This window comes from Mustela lutreola, chromosome 1, assembly GCF_030435805.1.
Source record: "Mustela lutreola isolate mMusLut2 chromosome 1, mMusLut2.pri, whole genome shotgun sequence".
NCBI lineage: Eukaryota > Metazoa > Chordata > Mammalia > Carnivora > Mustelidae > Mustela > Mustela lutreola.
In genome coordinates, this window is record NC_081290.1 from 180,064,717 (window position 1) to 180,078,505 (window position 13,789).

The window sequence follows — 13,789 nt, forward strand, 5'->3', positions numbered from 1 at the left end:
CAAGAATCTCAGGGACTCCCAAGGGTACATGCGCGCATGTGCACACACACACGCACACGCGCACACACACACGCACACCCACACACACCCCCACACACAAAAACCTACATCAGGGTACATCATAATAAAATTGCTCAAAACTAGTGATAAAGAGAACACTTTTAAAGCAGCCATAGTGGGGAGAAAAGAGAGATACACTGAGGCACACAGGAACAAAGGTAAGTGTGACAGCAGATTTCTCATCAGAAACAATCCAAGCAGGAAGAGAGCAGCAACAGCTCTAAGGCACTTTAAATTGTCAACTGAGAATTCTACATCAAGTGAAGATATCTTTCAAAAACCAAGTGAAATGGGGGCGCCTGGGTGGCTCAGTGGGTTAAGCTGCTGCCTTCAGCTCAGGTCATGATCTCAGGGTCCTGGGATCGAGTCCCGCATCGGGCTCTCTGCTCGGCAGGGAGCCTGCTTCCCTCTCTCTCTCTGCCTGCCTCTCCATCTACTTGTGATTTCTCTCTGTCAAATAAATACATTAAAAAAAAAAAAACAACCCCAGGTGAAATGAAGGCTCTTTCACACAAAAAGCTGAAAGAATGTCAAAGAAAAGCCTCAGGAAGAAGAAAAATTATACCAGACTGAAGTATGGATCAACCCAAAGGAAGGAAGAGCAATAGAAGTGATGACTATGGGAGTAAATATATAATACTTTCTCTTATTACACAGATCTCTTTAAAATAACTATTGAAACAAAATAATAACAATATATGAGAGGTTCATAACAAGTGTAAGTGACAACGCTAACAGAAAGAACGGGGGGGATAAATGTAATAAACTACTGTAAAGTTCTTATACCATACAGCTGTGGCGCTGGACAAGTTTAAGATGCATACTATCAAATCTAAAAAATCCACTAAAATAACACCAAAAAAATTATAAGAAATGAAATAGAATCATAAAAATATGCAATCTAAAATAAGTCAGTAAAAGAGGAAAAGAAAGCAAAGAACAGATAGGACAAGTGGAAAACAAATACCCAGTGCTCCATGCAATTCCTCCTTGATACCGAGGGCACGGAGCACTGGGTGTTATACACAAACAATGAATCAGGGAACACTACATCAAAACCTAATGATGTGCTGTATGGTGACTAACGTAACACACACACACAAAATTAACAACAACAAAAAAAATATTAAGATTACAGATTTAAACCTTACTATATCACATTATATATAAATGATCTAACCATCTGAATTAAAAGGTAAGACTGTCAGATAAAAGAGCAGAACTCAACAATAAGAAACATACTAGAAAGACATAAATATGTCATAAAAAGATGGGAAAAGATACACTGTGTTAACAGTAGTCAAAAGGTGAAGTCACTTCTTTAAAATCAAACAAATTATATTACAGAGCAATAAATATTACCAGGGACAAAGAAAGCTTTTTCATTTCAGATGAAAAGGAGGTCAATCCATCAAGAGTAAAGAAGAATCACTAAATGTTTATGCACATAAGGGAGCTTCAAAATACATAAAGCAAAAACTGATAAAATTACAAACAGAAACAGACTAATTTACAATTATGGTTATAGATCTGAAGACCCTACTCTCAATATCCGATGGAATAAATATATTCTTCAAGGATATGGGAGGCATGAATAACACTAACAACTAACATGACCTAATGAACAATCAGAGAATACTCTACTCAACAACAGAATACACATTCTTTCCTAGCACACAGCAACATTTACCGAGACAGACCATATTCTGAGCCATACACAAGTCTCAATAAACTTAAAGGGATTTAAGTCATACAAACTATGTTCTCTAACCCCCATGATATCATTAACAAAGAACTCTGGATAATCCTCAGCTATTTGGAAAGTAAAAAGCCTAGGTGCAAATAATCCATGGTTAAAAACAAAATCAAAGAGAAATTTAAAAATATTTCAAACTGAATAAAAAATAATATATCAGGATTTATAGAATGCTACTTACGTATGATTTAGGGAGAAATTTATTAACTCTAAATGCTTATATTAGAAAAGATCAATTCCATGATCTCAGCTTACCACTTAAGAAAGTAGAAAAAGAAGAGCAAATTAACCCCAAATTAAACAGAATATAAGCAATAATAAAAATCAGAGTGGAAATAAATAAAAAACAGAAAAATAAAGAAATTCAATGAAACCAAAGCTGATTAGGACAATTAGTGAAACCGGTAACCCTCTAGCTGAACTAATTAGGGAGAGCATATTACCAATAAAGAAATGAGAGAAGCAAAATCACTACATATTCTAAAGACTTAACAAAAAGATATTTGGATGGCAAATAAGCACATGAAAAAATGCTTAACATCATTTGTCATTAGGGAAATACAAATTAAAACCATGAGATACTGCTACATATTCACCTGAATAGCAGAAAATTTAAGAGACTGACCATTCCAAGTTCTTGTAAGGATGCAGAGCAACTAAAAATCTCATACACTGTTAGTGAGGATGTCAAATGATACAACTCAAAAAAACCATTTCACAGTTTCTTAAAATTTAAATTTATCATTACTATTTGATCTACCCACTCCTCTCCTAGGTATTCACCCAAGAGAAAAGGAAGCATACTTATAACAAAGACTTGTACATGAATGTTCAAAGCAGCTTTATGCATGATAGCTAAAAACTGGAAACATTCTAAATGTCCAGCAACAGGTGAATGGAAAAACTGTGTTATACCAAAAAAGAATAAATTATTGTTACACTCAACAACATGGATGAAGCTCAAATACTTATGCAGAGTGAAAGCCAGACCAAAAAAAGAGTGCATAACATATGATCCCACTTACACAAAATTCTAGAAAATGCAAACTAGTCTATAATTAAAGAGAGCAGGTAAGTGGAAGTCTAGGGGCTTTGGTAAGGGTGTGAGAAGAGGTGGGAAAATGGATTATAAACTCTGAGGGGTGATGGTTTCACAAGACTATACAAACTCCAAAACCAAATTATACATTTTTTATATATGCAGTTTAATTACATGTCAATTACACCTCAACAGTTGTTTTCCAAAACTCTTAAAGAGGAATGATAAAAGAAAAATTTTAAGCTGAAAAGCCTGTCATAATCTCACATATAAATTATATATAAATGATCTAACCATCTGAATTAAAAGGTAAGACTGTCAGATAGAAGAGCAAAAAGGATATAAAGGATGTGGCTATGATACTACTAATTTTCCTGAATTGCTGGATATCATCAAACTCTACTGAAATTAACTTGAGTTTTCAACATACATTCTGAGCAAATAATAGCAAACTATATAAACAGACCTTCAAATCAAAACTTGACCTATCGGGGAGCCTGGGTGGCTCAGTGGATTAAAGCCTTTGCCTTCGGCTTGAGTCATGGTCCCAGGGTCCTGGGATCGAGCCCCACATCGGGCTCTCTGCTCTGCGGGGAGCCTGCTTCCCCCTCTCTCTCTGCCTGCCTCTCTGCCCACTTGTGATCTCTCTCTGTCAAATAAATAAATAAATAATCTCTAAGAAAAAAACTTGACCTATCAACCAATTGCTTTTTTTTTTTTAAGATTTTATTTATTTATTTGACAGAGAGAGATCACAAGTGGGCAGAGAGGCAGGCAGAGAGAGAGGGGGAAGCAGGCTCCCTGCAGAGCAGAGAGCCCGATGTGGGGCTCGATCCCAGGACCCTCAGATCATGACCTCAGCTGTAAGCAGAGGCTTAACCCACTGAGCCACCCAGGCATGCCCAACCAATTACTTTTAAGTAGCAAATTCTTTGGGGCAAAGAAATATAAATCTGACTGTTGAGAGCATTTGAGGTTTTTAAAAAAAATTTTTTGAAAGATTTCTCTGTTAAAAGGACATTAATATCTGCAGAAATTCTGTACAAACCATTTCTTCTCATATCAGAGAAGAACAGAACACTACCCTGGTGCTCAGATTAAGAAACCCAAAATATTGCAGGTGAAGCACCATTAGAAAGAAACATGTTTTTGTTCCCCTCAAGTTCTTTCAGTCTTTTTATATTATTATTTTTTTATACATTGATGTTTATTGAGCACTTTGCCACGACAGACACTGTGAAGTAACTTTACTCTCTTACTTGTATTTTTGAAATGTGATACATTTTTTTCTTCCAAATTTTTATTTAAATTCTAGTTAGTTAACATATAGTGTAATATTGGTTTCAGGAATAGAATTCAGTGATTCATCACTTACATATAACACCGGGTGCTCATCATCATAATAAGTGCCCCATCACCCCGCTAGCTCATCACACCCCACCCACCCACCTACCGGGTCCACCCTCTATTATTCTCTATCCTCAAGAGTCTCTGATGGTTTGTCTCCCTCTCCCTCTCTCTCTTTTTCTCCCTTCCCACACATTCATCGGTTTTGTTTCCTAAATTCCACATACGATTGAAATCATAAGGTACTTGTCTTTCTCTGACTCAGTCTACGTTCTAAAAACCAATTCAGAAGAATAATAGGAACACTGCATTCATAAAGCAGGAGAACATTAGCATCCTTTATATGCCTCTATATGTTGAGGCATTGCTTGTATAGTTAGTTGTACTTTTTCGGATGGAAAATATTTTTCAGTAACTTTCCAAATTAAATTCTAAGGTACACATCATTTTTATTGCATTGTAAATGTAATTTTTAAAATTTCAGGCAACCCAATCATATTTCAGTAAAAAGCTTGACTTCCTTTTCTCAACTTGTGTTCTTTCCTATTCAATTAATTCCCCCAAATTCTCTGCTTTGAAAACTTACTATTTCTGTCCTTTATGTAGGAATTATAAATATTATATTTTTATATGTATGTATAATGCATAACAAACTTAAATAACCACACTTCCTGCCCTTTCTAAAAAGCTATCAGTACAATTATTTCCCCCTGAAGCAAGTTTATCCCAGGGTCCACCTCTTAAACCTCCCAGCTTCCTAAGCATAAAACTTCCTGGCTAGTATTCCCTCCCCTTTTTCTACCTTTCCTGCTGCCAAGTGTTTATTTGACCACATTTTTCTTTCCAACAAAGCTATTTCTAGTTCATCCATTTTTCATCTCCACTCCAGCCAACTGAGAAAATAAAGAATGTAGGAAAGGTAAACTGAATAAGGAGTTGGTTTCCTTACTATTTCTCCAAACCTTTATTTGTTAACCCAATAGATGCTTACTGTAATCTAGACACATAACGCGTACACACATTTTGAAATGTGATACACCGAGTTGAAACATTCAGAAAACAAGCTATCTTGCAAGCAACCACAGATTTCTGGAATTGGAAGAATAAAGGCCAGGGGTGCCTGGGTGGCATGGTCAGATAAACATGTGACTTTTGGTTTCAGCTCAGGTTCTGATCTCAGGGTGATGAGGTGGAGCCCCACAATAGGCCCCATGCTCAGCATGGAGTCTACTTGAGATTCTCTTTCCCTCTCTCTCTCCCACTCCTGTGCTCTCTCTCTCTCTCTCATAAATAAATAGATCTTAAAGGAAAAGAAGAAAGCCAAAACCATCTATCAGTCCATTTCCTTAGGGATGTTAATAAACTACCATATCATGTGTAAACTACCATAATCATGTCAATAGATACCTATCTACTAATAGGAATAAAAATGAAAGTATAAATACTTAAAAACAGAATACTAATAAAATCCTAAGAGTTCCTAATGCAAACTTTTCATAATGCATTAGAAGGTCTTTCTTTAAAATGCCAATCATAACCTTGCAAAAATGAGAAATCCCTCTTGGCATCATGAGACAAAGAGTGCTGGAAGTAGACTGACATGAGTTTGAATGCAGACTCTGTCATTTACTAGCTTTATGAGATCAGGCAAGTATCTTAACCTCCCTGAGGTTATAAAACCAAAAAACTGATTAATACCTACCATTACAACTCTTAACATAGGAAAGAAACAGAGTTTCTGGAGGGGAGGTGAGTGGGAGGAATAGGGTAATTGGGTGATGGGCATTAAGGAGGACACATGATGTGATAAGCACTGGGTGTTACATGCAACTGATGAATTACTGAACACTGCATCTGAAACTAAGTCCATAATACATGTTGGCTAATTGAATTAAAAAAATAACTACCTTCACATTATGAGGATTAAATGTGATAGTAAATAAAATTATAGTAATTGCAGTAAGAGAATAAAATTCCAAACATAACACATAACCTGGTGCTCAATAATGTTTAGTTCCTTTTGCCTCTAAGAGCCAACCACTAGGTCAGAGAAGAACCCACCAATTAGTACTCAATTCATTATGCATAAAATCCAATGGTGAAATCTTTTCAAGAAAGAAAGAAGGGTGCTCTGCTGGCTCAGGTGGAGAAGTATGCAACTTTGGATCTCAGGGTCATGAGTTCAAGCCCCACAATGGGTGTAAAGATTACTTACATAAATAAGTAAACTTTAAAGAGAGAGAGAGAGAGAAGGAAGCAAGATGGTGGAGGAGTAGGAGACTGAAATATCATCGGGTCCCAGGAGTTCAGCCAGATAGTTAACAAACCATTCCGAATACCTACAAGTCACCAGGAGATCAAAGAGAAGAAGAGCAGCAACTCTAGGAACAGAAAATCGACCACTTTCTGGAAGGTAGGACATGCGGAGAAGTGAATCCAAAGCAACAAGAAGATAGACTGTGGGAGGAGGGGCCGGCTCCCAGCAAGCAGTGGAGCAGTGGAGCACAAAATCAGAACTTATAGAAGTCTGCTCCACTGAGGTACGTCACTCCAGAGGCTAAGCAGGATTGGAGGCCTCGTGGGGACAGTGTGGTCTCAGGACCCACAGGGTCACAGAAAGACCAGGGGTATCTGAGTGTGGCAGAGCTGCCAGGTATCGGAGCTGGGAAGCTGCTGTAGACAGAGCTGAGGAGGGAGCTCTCAGCTCAGGGTTACCTTAAACTGTGATCCAAGGCATAATCAGACCACTACTCTTCGAGCAGGGACCACACAAGTGGCAGATCCAGATAGACACCCCCTCCCTTCCTCCTATGGGGGAGAGGCACGAGAGTGCTCGGCAGGAATCTGCTGGGTTTGGACACTCCAAATGAAGCTATATGCCAGAGACAGAAATGCTCAGTCACAGGCCGAGTGAGCTTAGAGTGCGGCTGGACAGAAGGGAGACAGACAGATTGACTGCTTTTCTATGAGGTGCACTGAGGAGTGGGGCCTGAGCTCTTGGCTCCTCCAGGCCGGGGACTGGGCAGCCGCCATCTTCATTCCCGTCCTCCAGAGCTCTATGGAAAGTGTTCAAGGAACAAAAGCTATCAAGTGCAAACCTCAGCAGATTGCTTAGCCTGGCCCCTGGCAAGGGCAGTGCAGTTTCGCCTCAAGCAAAGACATGTGAAAATCATGGCAACAGGCCCCTCCCTCAGGAGATCAGCAAGAACATCCAGCCAAGACTAAGCTCACCGATAAATGAGAACAGCAGAACTCCAGTGGGGGGAATGCAACAAACAGAATTCACAGCGTTTTTTTCCCAAGATCCTTGAGTCTTGAAAATTAAATTTTTTCAATTTTATTTTTTTCTTATTCTATTTTTTAACTTTTCCTCTTTCCTCTTTTAAAATTTTTTAACTATTTTATCTTACCAATACCTTTTTTTAAAAAAATCTTTTTACATTTTCATTGTTAGAGTCATATATTATCCCTTCATTGTATTTAACCTTATTTTTGTATACATATAGGTTTTTTTCTTTAAAACTTCAGGATACGATTTCTTCTAATAGATCATAATATATTCTAAGTCTAGTGCATGGCTTTGTTCTAGTCTCCAGCCTGAATACATTTTCTTTTTTTTCTTTCCTTTTTCCAACCAACTTATCTTATCAATTCCTATCTTAGAATCTTTCCTAATTTTCATCTTTATACTCATATTCCATCCCTTCACTGTGTTTACCCTTATTTGTGTATATATATATGTTTTTCTTCTTAAATTTTGCGAGGTAGTTTCTTCTAAGACACCAGAATACATGCAAAATCAAGTGGGTGGCTCTGTTCTATTTACCACTCTAAGATATATATATGTTTTGTTTTTTTAATCTTATTTTTTCTCCATTTCCTTCCCACCCCCCCACCCCCACCCAGTTTCGGGTCTCTTCTGATTTGGTTAACATATATTTTTCTGGGGTCTTTGCCACACTTTTAGTATTTTATTCTCTCATTCATATATTCTTTTTTTTAAAAGATTTTTATTCATTTATTTGACAGACAGAGATCACAAGTAGGCAGAGAGGCAGGCAGAGAGGGAGGAGGAAGCAGGGTCCCCGCTGAGCAGAGAGCCCGATGTGGGGCTTGATCCCAAGACCCTGTGATCATGACCTGAGCCGAAGGCAGCGGCTTAACCCACTGAGCCACCCAGGCGCCCCTCATTCATATATTCTTATCTGGATAAAATGACAAGGTGGAAAAACTCACCCCCAAAAAAGAACAGAGGCAGTACTGACAGCTAGGGACCTAATCATTATGGACACTGGTATTATGTCAAAACTAGAGTTCAGAATGACAATTATCAAAATGCTAGCTGGGCTCAAAAAAGACATGGAAGATATTAGAGAATCCCTTTCTGGAGAAATAAAAGAAATAAAATCTAACCAAACTGAAATTTTAAAAAGCTAGTAATGAGGTGCAATCAAAAATGAAGGCTCTTACTGCTAGGATAAATGAGGTAGAAGAGAGAATTAGTGATACAGAAAACCAAATGATAGAGAATAAAGAAGCTGCAAAAGACAGACAAACAACTCTGGACCATTAGAGAATTCTGAGAGATAAGTGATACCATCATAAAATGAAAAAATATTAGAAAAATTGGGATTCCAGAAGATGATGATGGGGGGGCAGAAGGTACACTGGAGCAAATTATAGTAGAATATTTCCCTAATATGGCAAAGGGAACAAGCATCAAAACTCAGAAAGCATAGAGAACCCCCTCAAAATCAGTAAAAATAGGTCCATATCCTGTCATCTAATAGTAAAACTTACAAGTCCTAGTGACAAAGAGAAAATCCTGAAAGCAGCTCAGGACAAGAGGTCTATAACATACAACTGTAGAAATATTAGATTGGCAGCAGACTTATCCACAGCAACCTGGCAGGCCAGAAAAAGACTGGCATGATATGGGGCGCCTGGGTGGCTCAGTGGGTTAAAGCCTCTGCCTTCGGCTCAGGTCATGATCCCAGCGTCCTGGGATCAAGCCCCGCATCGGGCTCTCTGCTCAGCGGGGAGCCTGCTCCCTCCTCTCTCTCTGCCTGCCTCTCTGCCTACTTGTGCTCTCTGTCTGTCAAATAAATAAATAAAATCTTTAAAAAAAAAAAAAAAGACTGGCATGATATATTCAGAGCACTAACAACAAAAATATGCAGCCAAGAATACTATATCCAACTAGGCTGCCATGGAAAATAGATGGAGAGATAAAAAGATTCCAGGACAAACAAAAATTAAAAGAATTTGCAAACATCAAACCAGCCCCTCAAGAAATACTGAAAGGGGTCCTCTAAGCAAAGAGAGAGCCTAAAAGTAGTAGACCAGAAAGGAACAGAGACAATATATAGTAAAAGTCACCTTACAAGCAATACAACGGCACTAAATTCATATCTTTCAATAGTTACCCTCAATGTAAATTGACTAATTGCCCCATCAAAGACACAGAGTATCAGAATGGATTAAAAAACAAGATCCATCAATATGCTGTCTATAAGAAACTCATTTTAAACCCAAAGACACCTCCAGATTTAAAGTGAGGGGGTGGAAAACAATTGACCATGCTAATGAATATCAAAAGAAAGCTGGGGTGGCAATCCTTATATCAGATAAATTAGATTTTAAGCCAAAGACTATAAGAGATAAGGAAGGACATTATATCATACTTAAAGGGTCCAACAAGAAGACCTAACAATTTTAAATATCTATGCCCCTAATATGGGAGCAGTCAATTATATAAAACAATTAAAAACAAAATTTTTTTAAAAATCAACATATATTATCAACAATAATATAATAGTAGGGGACTTTAACACTTTAACACCTCCCCCTCACTGAAATGGACAGATCATCTATGAAAAGATCAATAAGGAAATACAGGCGTTAAATGACACACTGGCCCAGATGAAAATCACAGATATATTCAGAACATTCCACCCCAAGGCAACAGAATACACATTCTTCTCTAGTGCACATAAAACGTTCTACAGAATAAATTACATCCTGGGTCAGAAATCAGGTCTCAACTGGTACCAAAACACTGGGATCATTCCCTGCATATTTTCAGACCACAATGCTCTGAAGCTAGAATTAAATCACAAGAAGAAAGTTGGAAAGAACTCAAATACATGGAGGCTAAAGAGCACTCTCCTGAAGAATGAATGCGTCAACCAGGAAATTAAAGAATTGAAAAAATTCATGGAAATAAATGAAAATGAAAACAACTGTTCAAAAATCCGTGGGACACAGCAAAGGCAGTCCTGAAAGGAAAGTATATAGCGATACAAGCCTTTCTCAAGAAACAAGAAAGGTCTCGGGTACACAACCTAACCCTACACCTAAAGGAGCTGAAGAAAGAACAGCAAAGAACCCTAAACCAAGCAGGAGAAGAGAAATAATAAAGATCAGAGCAGAAATCAATGAAATAAAAACCAAAACAGTAGAACAAATCAACAAAACTAGGAACTGGTTCTTTGAAAGAATTAAGATTGATAAACCCCTGGCCAGACTTACCAAAAAGAAAAGAGAAAGGATCCAAATTACTAAAATCATGAATGAAAGGGGAGAGATCACAACCAACACCAAAGAAAATCAAACAATTATAAGAACATATTAGGAACAACTATACAACACTAAATTTGACAATCTGGAAGAAATGGATGCATTCCTGGAGACAAATAAATTACCAAAACTGAACCAGGAAAAATTAGAAAACCTGAACAGACCCATAACCAGTAAGGAGACTGAAACAGTCATCAAAAATCTCCCAACAAACAAGAGCCCAGAGCCAGACAGATGACTTCCTGGGTGAATTCTACCAAACATTTAAAGAAGAATTAATACCTATTCTCCTGAAACTATTCCAAACAACAGAAATGGAAGGAAAACTTCCAAATTCACTTATGAGGCCAGCATTACCTTGATCCTAAAACCAAAGACCCAATCAAAAAGGAGAATTACAGACCCTTATCAATATCCTTGATGAACACGGATGTGAAAATGGTCACCAAAATACTAACCAGTAGGAGACAACAGTACATTAAAAGGATTATTCACCATGACAAAGTGAGATTTATTCCTGGGCTGCAAGGTTGGTTCAACATCCACAAATCAATCAATGTGATACAATACATTAATAAAAGAAAAACAAGAACCATATGATACTCTCAAAAGATGCTGAAAAAGTATTTGACAAAGTACAGCATCCATTCCTGATCAAAACTCTTCAAAGTGTAGGGATAGAGGGTATATACCTCAATATCATCAGAGCTATCTATGAAAACCCACAGTGAATATCATTCTCAATGAGGAAAAACTGGGAGCTTTTCCCCTAAGGTCAGGAACACGGCAGGGATATCCACTATCACCACTGCTATTCAACATACTACTAGAAATCCTAGCCTTGGCAATCAGACAACAAAAAGAAATTAAAGGTATCGGAATGGGCAAAGAAGTCAAACTCTCACTCTTTGCAGATGATGATACTTTATGTGAAAAACCCAAAAGACTCCACTCCAAAACTTCTAGAACTCATACAGGAATTCAGTAAAGTGTGAAGATATAAAATCAATGCACAGAAATCAGCTGCATTTCTATACACCAAAACAAGACAGAAGAAAGAGAAATTAAGGAGTCAATCCAATTTACAACTGCATGCAAAACCATAAGATACCTAGGAATAAATCTAACCAAAGAGGCAAAGAATTTGTACCCAGAAAACTATAAAGTACTCATGAAAGAAATTGAAGAAGACACAAAGAAATGGAAAAACATGCCATGCTTATGGATTGGAAGAACAAATATGTGAAAACATCTATGCTACCTAAATCAATCTACATATTTAATGCAATCCCTATCAAAATACCATACATCAAATAAATGGAACAAATAATCCTAAAATTTATATGAAACTAGAAAAAACCCTGAATAGCCAGAGGAATGTTGAAAAAGAAAGCCAAAGTTGTTGGCACCACAATTCCAGACTTCAAGCTCTATTACAAAGCTGTAATCATCAAGACAGTATGCTACTGGCACAAAAACAGACACATAAATCAATGGAACAGAATAGAGAGCCCAGAAATAGACCCTCAACTCTACGGTCAACTAATCTTCAACAAAGCAGGAAAGAATGTCCTATAGAAAAAAGACAGTCTCTTCAACAAATGGTACTGGGAAAATTGGACAGCCACATGCAGAAAAATGAAACTGGACCATTTCCCTATGCCACACACAAAAATAGACTCCAAATGAATGAAAGACCTCAATATGAAACAGGAATCCATCAAAATCCTTGAGGACAACACTGGCAGCAACCTCTCCGACCTCAGCCACAGCAACTTTTTCCTAGACACATCACCAAAGGCAAGGGAAGCAAGGGCAAAAATGAACTATTGGGACTTCATCAAGATCAAAAGCTTTTGCACAGCAAAGGAAACAGTTAACAAAACCAAAACACAACAGACAGAATGGGAGAAGATATTCACAAATGACATATAAGATAAAGGGCTAGTATCCAAAATCTATAACAAACTTATCAAACTCAACACCCAAAGAACAAATAATCCAATCAAGAAATGGGCAGAGGACAGGAACAGACATTTCTGCAAAGAAGACATCCAGATGGGCAACAGACAAATGTAAAAGGGCTCCACATCACCCGGCATCAGGGAATTCAGGGAAATGGCCAAAAGACACATGAAAAAGTGCCTCACGTCACTGGGCATCAGGGAAATAGAAATCAAAACCACAATGAGATACCACCTCACGCCAGTCAGAATGGCTAAAATTAACAAGTCAGGAAAAGACAGATTTTGGCAAGGATACAGAGAAAGGGGACTCCTCCCACACTGTTGGTGGAAATGCAACCTGGTGCAGCTGCTCTGGAAAACAACATGGAGGTTCCTCAAAAAGTTGAAAATAGAGCTACCTATGACCCAGCAATCACACGACTGGGTATTTACCCTAAAGATGCAAATGTAGTAATTGGAAAGGAAGCATGCACCCGAATGTTGATAGCAGCAATGTCCACAATCGCCAAACTATGGAAAGAACCTAGATGTCCATCAACAGATGAATGGGTAAAGAAGATGTGGTGTATATATATAGATACATAGATAGATAGATGGGGGGGGGGTGGAATACTATGCAGCCATCAAAAGAAATGAAATCTTGCCATTTGCAACAACGTGGATGGAACTAGAGGGTATTATGCTGAGCAAAATAAGTCAATCAGAGAAAGACAATTATCATATGATCTCTCTGATATGAAGAAATTGAGAGGCAGGGCAGGGGATTGTGGGGGTTAGGGAAGGAAAAAGTGAAACAAGATGGGATCAGGAGGGAGACAAACCACAAGAGACTCAATCTCAAAAAACAAACTGAGGGTTAGGGTTGCTGGGGGGTGGGCGGCAGGGATAGAGTAGTTGGGTTATAGGCATTGGGGAGGGTGTGTGTGCCATGGTGAATGCTGTGAAATGTGTAAGCCTGATGATTCACAGACCCGTACCCCTGGGGCAAATAATACATTATATGTTAATAAAAAATTTTTTTAATTTTAAAAACTTAAAAAA

The 13,789-nt window shown here is 37.9% G+C and overlaps 1 protein-coding gene across 5 annotated transcripts in view; it reads right to left on the bottom strand.

The window, feature by feature from the left end:
- Positions 1–13,789, bottom strand: part of CWF19L2 (CWF19 like cell cycle control factor 2) — a 185,787-nt gene that overhangs the window by 120,484 nt on the left and 51,514 nt on the right. The window lies entirely within an intron of this gene.